Source organism: Lagopus muta, chromosome 2 (assembly GCF_023343835.1).
Source record: "Lagopus muta isolate bLagMut1 chromosome 2, bLagMut1 primary, whole genome shotgun sequence".
NCBI classification, from domain to species: domain Eukaryota; kingdom Metazoa; phylum Chordata; class Aves; order Galliformes; family Phasianidae; genus Lagopus; species Lagopus muta.
In genome coordinates, this window is record NC_064434.1 from 16,438,919 (window position 1) to 16,448,896 (window position 9,978).

At 37.4% G+C, this 9,978-nt stretch overlaps 1 long non-coding RNA gene across 1 annotated transcript; it reads right to left on the minus strand.

The window, feature by feature from the left end:
• Nucleotides 1-4,021: 4,021 nt before the first annotated feature.
• LOC125689121 (uncharacterized) lies at nucleotides 4,022-9,249 on the minus strand. Its single transcript, XR_007375053.1, has 4 exons — nucleotides 9,191-9,249; nucleotides 6,287-6,432; nucleotides 6,062-6,153; nucleotides 4,022-4,258 (listed from the first exon to the last, which is right to left on the minus strand). It is a non-coding gene; the product is annotated as an uncharacterized LOC125689121 (long non-coding RNA).
• Between the last annotated feature and the right edge of the window lie 729 nt (nucleotides 9,250-9,978).

Genomic DNA, 9,978 nt, shown 5'->3' on the forward strand with positions numbered 1-9,978 from the left:
TGATTGTTTCTTGCCAGATGGTTAAACATATGTTTAGCAGTTACAGGGGGAGGGGAAGAAAAAAAAAAGCAAAAAAAAAAGCATAACACATGTTTTATGCAGTTAGGAGCCTAGAGGGTACAGGCAAAAATTTATTTATTTCCAACACAAAAATAATGATAAAAGGGCTGAAAAGACATGGATTTCCCTCCCTGTTCCTCATTGGAGATACGGGATCCATGGACCCGGAAAGGAATTAACTTATTTATCTTTTGCAATCTAAAGTTTAACTGAGCAGTCTGGAGTAGTTGCATAAGATAACCCTGTCATCACAGAAGAAGGAAAGTTATCTCTAAGGAGTTTGTTTGCCTTCCCTGTCTGAAATACCCAGCCATCCACATAGGAAAAAACCAATCCTTGAGCTCAATTTCTCTTCTGCAACTACTGATGGAGCCTAACCCATTAAGCTGGGGTGGACATCCACATTTAAATAACTACATTTATGTGAAATCAAAACAATCCCACCTCATTTTATACCACCATCTGAGATGATCACCAGGTATTGCACAATTAACATAGAGAGAAGCAGAATCATTCCTTTATCAGGATGAGACAGCAGAATAGTCTCTGCTACTTGTATTTTCCTTCCTAATATGTTTTCTTCTGTTTTTCCACCTTTTTACATTCATTTCCAGCTAGAAATGATGGCATAGATTAATCCCACCTCATTACAGACACTTAAGCAAGGCATCTAAATTAGGAGCCAGGTTGCCCCTGTTTCCTGTGTAGATGATCAAAAGAAAGAGGCACAGACTTGCTCATAGGGGCTGCTGAGAGGTGCCAGGTTACAGTGGGGATCCTACAATGAGCATCTTTGTAGCTTGGGTACTGAAGGTAATTGTTTGAGGTTAAAAAAGAAAATCTGAGCTCGAGTGACATCTGATTGTAATGATGGGATTTCATCCTCCTCTAAAGGGCCACTCTAATGCAAGCAATGAAATAAAGCTTTTAATCTTTGAAAGTTTTAGGCTTTTTCCTCTAAATTCTGTCTATAAATAGTAGGGTAATTATTTCCCAAAGGGAGAGTTGGTAGTTCATCCTATTCTATGACTGCTTAAGGTAATCATCCTCGTGGTTTTTTTTTGCCCTACAGTGTCTAATAGGGCAGTTTGGAAGTGTAAAGAAGTGTAAACTAATGAAAGAAGAAAAAAATCAGTAAGAGGACCAAACACAACTTGTCCCTCCTCTAGTTCAAAACGCAGACTTACATATTAAAAATGTACAAGGAACAGTACCAAGAGTGCTATTGGCTATTTCGTCACTGGGAGAGTTCAAAGAAGGGTGAGGATGCAGGAGGATGATGGACATGCAGGTGAGCCAATCTTCCAGGGAAACCACCAGGAGTTAAAGTGCACTTTAAGGCGGGCTGCTGCAAAGGAAATAGGTGCCTGGTGTTTGCTAACCCAAACGAAACCTTTCCCTTTTGGTGAGGAGATAAAAGTCAGAGTTTCATACCAACACTCAGCTATCAGGAATGTGCCTTTCACGGCTGATAAGTGATGGTTTCTACTCGCAGCAGACTGCAGGAGCGCTCGCCTTGCCCTCTTTCAACTGCTGCTGTTTGAATCTGTAATAACGCGCCTGCAAGCTGCTCTACAAAACTGCATTGAGGTGAGAATTATGGAAAAAGCTGGACAGGGTTCAAAAAAAACAGCTTTGCCAAGCAACCAATGCAACAAATACAATGTATTTTAAGGGGGGGCTGCGGAAGGGGAAAAAAAGGGCTTTCAAAACCTATCAAATGAAGCTTGCTTGATAATCACTACAGGTGGTGAAGCTGATTTTAAGTGTGAAAAAAATTAACTTTTTATTGCACGCAAATGCTTTCATAAAGTGGTCATTTGTGCATGTGTGTGTGTGCACCCGCAGCACATGCAGCAAACAGAAATCTATTGAGTTCCACCAGACCAGACGTCTGCATTCTGGAGGGCTCATTGCAGCCAATAAATTTGACTAAAACTTTTTTTTATTTTATTTTATGAATTCTGCTATAAAAGCTAATCCTCCTTTCTAGACTTAGCATAATTACAAGACACTATTCTGAGTGCCAAAAATGTCAACTCTAGGTTGCAAACATGGACATGTTTAAGCAGAACCATATGTCAGAACTCAAGGCAAGGCCTGAAGTAAGTGAATCAGTTTACCTTTTTCTGAAGAGTCGATTTATAATGCAACCTAAGCTCTACGAAATAGTAATACAGACAGTGATAAATTACATGGCTCAATTATTTATTAATAAGCTTCATTGGAAAGAAAGATTTTATCGGTGCTCAAAATTCACTAAGTTACAAGATCACAGATGTTCAGGGTTCTGGAGCCAGAAACTTAATATTAGTGAACTCTCATTAATACCTAATCAACTTGTGATATTTTGATCCTGTGAGAAAATTGATGGCCAGTAAAAATAAACTCAAGAGGTCTTCCCATCTAAAAAAAATACTTACAAATCCAGGAATGCACACAGTAACAGAGATGTAGTAACTAAGGTTAAGCAGCTGAAGGCTAAATTTTAACTTTTTTTTTTTTTTTTTTTTTTTTTTTTTTTTTTTTTTTTTTTTTTTTTTTGTACAGGATGGATTTATTCTGTCACCTAGGCAATTTCAGAGTCTTACTGGGTAGGATTTATATAGGCATTCAGACTTAGCAGATGTATTCACATGCAGAACATTAACTATGCAAAAACTACTTTCCAGGATATTCTGGATTAGGGTCTTAAAAACAGACCTCTCTGGAAATGAAATCCTTCAAAAAAAATATCCCTGTTCATCTCTGAATGTGATTCTGCTGCACTGAAAGTGTGAAATCTACTTAAACACATATGGCATCTGAAATGATATCATATGCACTTCTGTGTAAGAAGAATGTGCTGGGTTTTAACCCTGCAGTGATGACAAAATGGGAATTGCAAGAGTATTTTGGACTTTAACTAGTAACACAGAAATTGTCACAGTAGATCTGAGCAATGATCCATCTGGCAGAATAGTTTTTTTCCAAAGGTCACCAAAATCAGGTGCCTGATTTACCAATGGATAGAATCAACTAGGAAAAATATCTTACTTGGAAAAAAAATTACCTTTTAGTCAAATATATGTAATTGATGGGTTTGTCTTTTATGAAATTCTGAGTCTTATGAAGTAAAGATGCAGATTATCACTATGCTTACTATTATCTAATAGGATTTTTTTAAAAATCCACGTTTTTCTTAGGTCCCTGTAGGAGTCTTCAAAGCACTTGCACACGAAGCAAAATAAAGTCCTTTATTCACTTTCATGTGAGTTATCCATTAGCTTCCTTGGACATCCTTATCTTTGTATGGGTAAATAGAAGTATTGGCAGCACTATATATTATATTCTTATCATACATCGTTCATTTCTGTTCTGTAGACTTCTTCCTTTCTTTTTTTCTTCCCCCCCCCCCCCCCCCCAGTTAATAATTTCTATACCAATCTCTACATAAGTTACACTTATGGTCTTTTTTCCCCCTATTTTGTTGGGAAATTCCCTCTGGGAGATACCCAAAGAGAAGAGAACAGCCTCACTCTGCCCTTTTGGGAAGTTGGTCTATAAAAAATGCCAATAATTTTCATGAATGTTATATCAGTTTCAGCTTCTCATGGATAAGGATAGAGACAAAGGATTTTCTCAGGATACTGAGCTTGGAATATTTTATCAAACTGAGACACTAATTTTCTAGATTTGTGTAATAACTAAAGAGAAAACTTGTCCTGCAAAACCACAGAAATGGAAGTTGATGATCTGTAAAAGTTAGAGAGAGTGAGATACAGGTTTTCAGGCTTTAGGCTGATTCTTGCATGAATTTGAATTATTGGGCTAAATCAAATTATTGAAATGAAGAGCTGACAGTTTGTACAGAGGTCCATGCAGAAGTCTGCTATCATGACATTCATAGAATGTCATTTCATCTCTAAAATCAAAAGCAAATGTGGTAAATAATATGTAAATCACCATGGTGGAGGAAAAATCAACTTCATTAATTTTATTCTGTCTTTGTATTGGCAGATTATTTTCCACCGTTACAGAGGGACCTGCCGACTTATGGCAATGACAGAAGTTTTTCTCAATTCTTCCCGCATGCATTCCATATACAAACTTAGAGTTTTCCTTCCACTGGAGAGATCTGCCTCAGAATATGGCACTTCCTTGCTCTAATGTAGTGAAGCTTCATCTGGGTGCAGCAGATGTTGAACACTTGGTGCTTCTGCAAACAAAAGAGAGATGTTGGCTATATTCTATGCTACCACCAAAATGGAAATTCACCTACCTGGCTAAAAAGGACCGAGTAAACTGTGTTATTATGCCTTTAACATTGATGGATGTCATATGGGCATGTTTTTAGTAAACAAACAGGCCTGTCAACAGTAAAGGCCTTGGAAATAAGTCAGATCCAACACAAGGTAACAATCATGAGGGGCCTCACGATTTCCTTTTGTATTTAAATGTACCAAGTGAGTAAGACTGTGATTCAGCCAAACGGTTGTTTGATGCAATGGAACCTCTGGCTGTTTATCAGGTGAGCTCCTGGTATTTATGTCAGTATTGCTGGTAGAGCTTCACATCTCTTTCCCCATACCCTCTGGAGTGTCTCCAATGAATGTGAGTGATTCTGATGTTATTCAACAGTGCAGCAGCTTGTCAGTGCTTTTGTTTCTGAACAGTATGAGAGAAGTGCCAAATGATGCTATTGTAAAATATAAGAGTGCTTCAGCATGTTGGGGAACACAGAGTGACTGTTGACGTGACATTGATTAATGACTGCAAAGTCAAAATGAGATACTGCACATTCTGTATTTGCATAAATCCAACCAAAAATCATGCCTTATCGGGTAATACCAATTTCCAACCAGCTGCAAACAAGGGCATCATAGCTTTGGTGTGTGGTGACTGGATAACTAATTCTGTCATGGTTATTACTGAACTAAAAACAAAACAAAACTAGCCAACCAACAAGTAACAACAACAACAAAAAGCATTAATAAAATTTAAAAATTAACAAAGTGGAGAAAGAAAAGCCAAAATAGCCTACTGGTACGGTAACAGAAACAAGAATCACAGTTCATATGATGCACTACTTTGTGTTTAAGTGAACTAGATGCTTCTTCTGTGTTGAAATCTTCCAAATTATAGTACTAAAAATGTACTTATTCACTAGGCAAACAAAATGCAATGACGCATCAGCTAATGTTTGCAAGGCTCTTAGAAGAGAGTATCTCTTTATATGTAGGTTACTCCAGAAGTAGTGCATCTAATTATTTCCATGGAAACTACAACAGATACAAAAAACACAATAATGCTATTCAATAGAGCAAGTTCTCGCTACAAAATATTGTTTTTCAACATAGTCACCACCACTAGTTATACACTGCACCAGTGATGAACAATCTGCATGATGTATTCATAGTAATCAGCACTGGAGGAGGTGACCCACTGTTTCACAGCTGTTATGTCGGCATCGTTTTTGGGAAAATGTTGCTAATGCAGTCCATCTTTCTTCAACACAAACAGATGTAAATCAGAAGGTGCCAAATCTGTATTATGTGGTAAAAGTAGCAGGATACTGCAGCCAAGAATGGCAATGTGCACTGTGGTCTTCAAATTGGTATGGGGCCTGGAGTCATCATGTTGCAAGAAAGGATGTCCTCTTCCATGATCTCACTTTGGAAGTTCGAGTCTTCAGCTTAGTCAGTGTGGTGATGTAGCAGTCAGCATTGATGGTTTATCTGGGGTCCAGGAAATCCATAAGGATCACCCCTTTCCTATCCCAAGAGACAGTGCACATAATTTTACCAGTAGTTGGCTGTGTTTTGAACTTTTTTCTTCTATGGAGAATTTACATGTTGCCACTCCGTGCACTGCCATTTTGACTCTGGCTCATACTGATAAAATCACATTACTATTGATGATGCAACAAAGGAAAGTGCCACTTTCAGCCTTATTCAATAGGTCCTGACAAACTTGCATATGGTGATCTGTCTGTTCCTGTGTGAGCATTCATAGGACCCACCTGTTGCAAATTTTGTGATATTCCAACTGTTTCCAGTGCACTAAAACTGATGTTCAGCTCCGTATACAGCCCCCTCTTCTTAATCTGTCAATCTGTGCAGATAAGCTGATTAAGATGCTTTGCATTTTGTGATGTGACAGTAGTGCACGGCCATCCACAAGATGGCTTGTCCTTAACATTGTCACTACTGCCAAAACGCACTACTCACCACCTCACTGTACTCACATTCACTGTTTGGTTTCCATAAACATTCTGCAAAAGTCGACAAACATCAGTGGGTACAATTTCTTCTGCACGGAGGAATTCAGTGGCACGCTTTTGCTTCGTATGCACTCAGATGTCATTTTGTCAGACTACCTCTCTGCTACCATCTGTCACACAGCAACAAAATATAGCAAAATGTCAGCGGGAAGGTTCCACCTCTACTGACATCACCAACAACCAACTCTGACATCACGGGCCAACATAATAAAATAAGAGGCATTACTTTTGGAGCAGCTCTTATATTTGTTAAAACATAACCTAGAGCAGAATGAATACAATAATAATTTTAAAGTACAAGAAATAGATAAGTAGGAGTTGTAAAATACTATTTTAAATGATGTATGTAAAAAGTTGTTCAAATTTATGTAAAATAACAAGTATTTCTGAAAAGGTCTGTAATTTGCATCCTTGTCTTTCAAATTGGTATCCCTGGAATGAAATAAGAATGTCAAAGTACTGAATTTTTACTTTCTTCCACTGAATATTTTATTGAAATCAATGAGTACTCATGGTTTATATGGACTGTGCAATTTCTGTGCCCAGCAACAATCACAGAGACAAATGCTGCTACCACTCTTCTTACTTTTAACTCCAATTTATACCAAAGGCTTTCTGTGCTACATACTGGGTATATAGTCACACTTTATTCCAAAAATGTGAAAAAGAAGAGTAAAAGATGCATTTCCATATGAAATATAGAAGTGTTTGACCAACTAAAATATGTTGGAGTGGTACATTTTTAGAAGGTTCACATGTCAAAAACACAAGGTTTACTGTGAAACATCATTCTACACACAGAGGTGGAAGCTCTGTAGTAGATGCTTGAAGATGCAGCCATTTGTTTCTGCTCTAAAAAATAATTGGCAGTTAATCTGGCAATAGTCCTGCAGGCCCATGACAACTGGGATATCTGTTAGATACTTATTACTAACTACAGCAATGTAAAGTTAATGATGTTATCAATCTAGTTTTCTCATGCTGGTTCAGTCCCACTTTTCATCTACCTAACTCAAAAGTTAAAATGAAATGGTTGTGAATTTTAGAAGAGATTCATAAGCAAATGAGGACATCTCTGTTCAAACATGATTTAGTTTGCAATCATGTTTCTGGCCATAAAGAATAAGTATATAAGGCAAACATCTTCCAATGATCAGGGAAATATAAACACTTAATTACTGTCCAAGTTAAGCACATTCATTTTTCTTCCAACTTGCTTAGTTGTTTAAACATGTTATTCAGAACAATAAAAAGTTTTAGAAATAAATGTTTAGAACAGTAAAAATTCGTGCATCCTACAGCCTATCCCTGGATTCAGTAAGAGGATGATGTTAGTTTGGACGATGAGAATAATAGAAAGACAAATAATTTGAAAGTCTATGCTGGGATGGGAAACAAAAATTATTTGGCTTGAGTTAATTTAGAAAAAAAGAATACTTCCAATAAAGGTTTTGACAATAAAATTTCAATTAAACCATAATAAATTTTCAAAAGACATTTTAGAACATAGAGAAAAAATAATAACAATTTTGCAGTCTAACTTTGCAGACTAAAGGAGGTCTTTTGAAGAATAGCTTGCTTGCCCATCAGTGTGAGCTGAGAAGAAACTGGATCATATGTGTACCAAACATTTGTTAAGTTGGACTTTAACAACCTAGATTAAATTACAAATGTAAAAGAATGGTGGAATGAGTAAAATAGAGAACATTTCCTTCTTGTTATACGAACTTAATGTGGACCAATCTCTGACAAATAATGACTAGTATCAGCTGGTGGTGAGGAATATGACACTGGGTCTGGTTAAGTAAGATAAAAGCATTCAGTTACTAACATTACTTTTGCTGGTGATGCCCAGGGAGAGTTCAGGACTGCCATGGGTTGACAATCAAAGGTAATTCAGGTTAATGGTTGAACTTGATGATCCTGAAAGTCTTTTCCAACCTAAATGTTTCTATTCTATATAAGAAGCAAGGCAGATAGGGAAAGATAGAGAAATGAGGTCTTGAAACATTTCTGGGGGAAATTTCAGAAAGAACTGTTGGAAATAAAAACAGCTAGGGTTTTGGAAGATTAAAATGATTAATTTCTCTCTCCTTCAGTTCTGCAAGGTATTCTGTAGTAAATACCATGTGCAAATTGGAATTATATGACTCCAAGGATTCCTGCTGTACAGCCTACTGCTTTCAATGAGTACTGCTTTGTTAAGAAAGTGTGTTGACCATGGAACAACACAGAGAAGTAGCAATAAAGAGTTTCTAAAACCTTCTTGATGGGAACGATTTGGACTTCAATAGATCACCTTTGCACCTGAGTTTAAAAGTGTGCACGGAAGATCCTATGCCTGTACAAAGTAACTTGAGTTTTGCTTTCTATAGGGAAAACATTAGAGCTGTGCTTTAAATGAAGGAAGACATTCACATATGTGCTGTGTCTGAAAACTGCATTTCCATAACAGCACCTAGGCAGATGGGAATTTAGGTCCAGCACGGAGAACCTCTACTGCAGGCAGCTACGCAAGTGTGGCAGCAGGGCCACAGAGGCTATCTAGCTGTGCTGTCAGTGCCAGCACCACCCTCAGTAATAAAATGATTGCTCAAAAATATATTCAGCTTCACTGAATTTGAAAGACCACAAAGTATTACAAAATTATAAAGAAAAACAAAAACTTTAAGGCCTCTGAAAAATAATTTACTTTTTCTGCCAAATTTCCACTAAGGCACAAACTGCAAACTGATGGAATGACAGATTTATCCCCACAATTCATTTCTGCTCCATGTGTATAACCAAGATGTTATAATCACAATATAATCAAGAGAGTAAGGCAAAACAGACAACGATCACAAAAAGAGAATAAGTGGAAGAGCTTACCCTTCGGTTGAGCTCACCAGAAGATACCAAAAGAGGGGATCTCCAAAAGAGATCCTTCCCCTCTGGTAGCCAGCTCTTAAATAGGTCCAGGAGGGGCAGAGCCTGGCTCCACCCCCTTCCGGCAGCACAGGTGAATTGCCTTCACCTGTGCTCCTCTGGCTGACTCATGGCTCACCTCAGGTGATTAATCAGAGGTTCAGGCCGTGACTCAGCAGTTCCCATACATCCATGGCTTAAGAAGAATTAGTATTTTTTAGCCAATCAGACAACCTGTAATAATTGTTTCTGTTTCAGACCTGATTTAGCTTTCATTTTTTTTAAAAAGCAGCCTTTACAATAACATCTTCTAAAGCCACTTCCACTCAACAAATATTTCTTGGCAAACAGGAGCCTTGTTTCTTTGTTGTTGTTGTTTTCTTTGATGAGTTTTTAAAATGTGATTTTGAATTCCAAACAGGTGTTTAACCATGAACTTCAGCTTTCAATTTAAAGTGGTTTCAGATTGTAGATGCTGTTATTCACAATCTATACTGAAAAGATATGGTAATTTTATTTTAAATTATCACACACGCAAAAAAAAAAAAAAAAAAAAAAAAAAAAAAGGCAAAATGCACCTTTAACAATTTGAAAGGAGTAGCTCCTTATGTCAGCTGAAATGCATTTGAATTGCATTGGCCACTCACACAGTGCTGACCATCTGCATAAAATATCTGCTTTCTGCGGGGACTCTAAAGCTTGTGGCAAAGCCTTGTTGGTTTAGTAGCCTCTGTTAGTCATTAGGTGTAGCT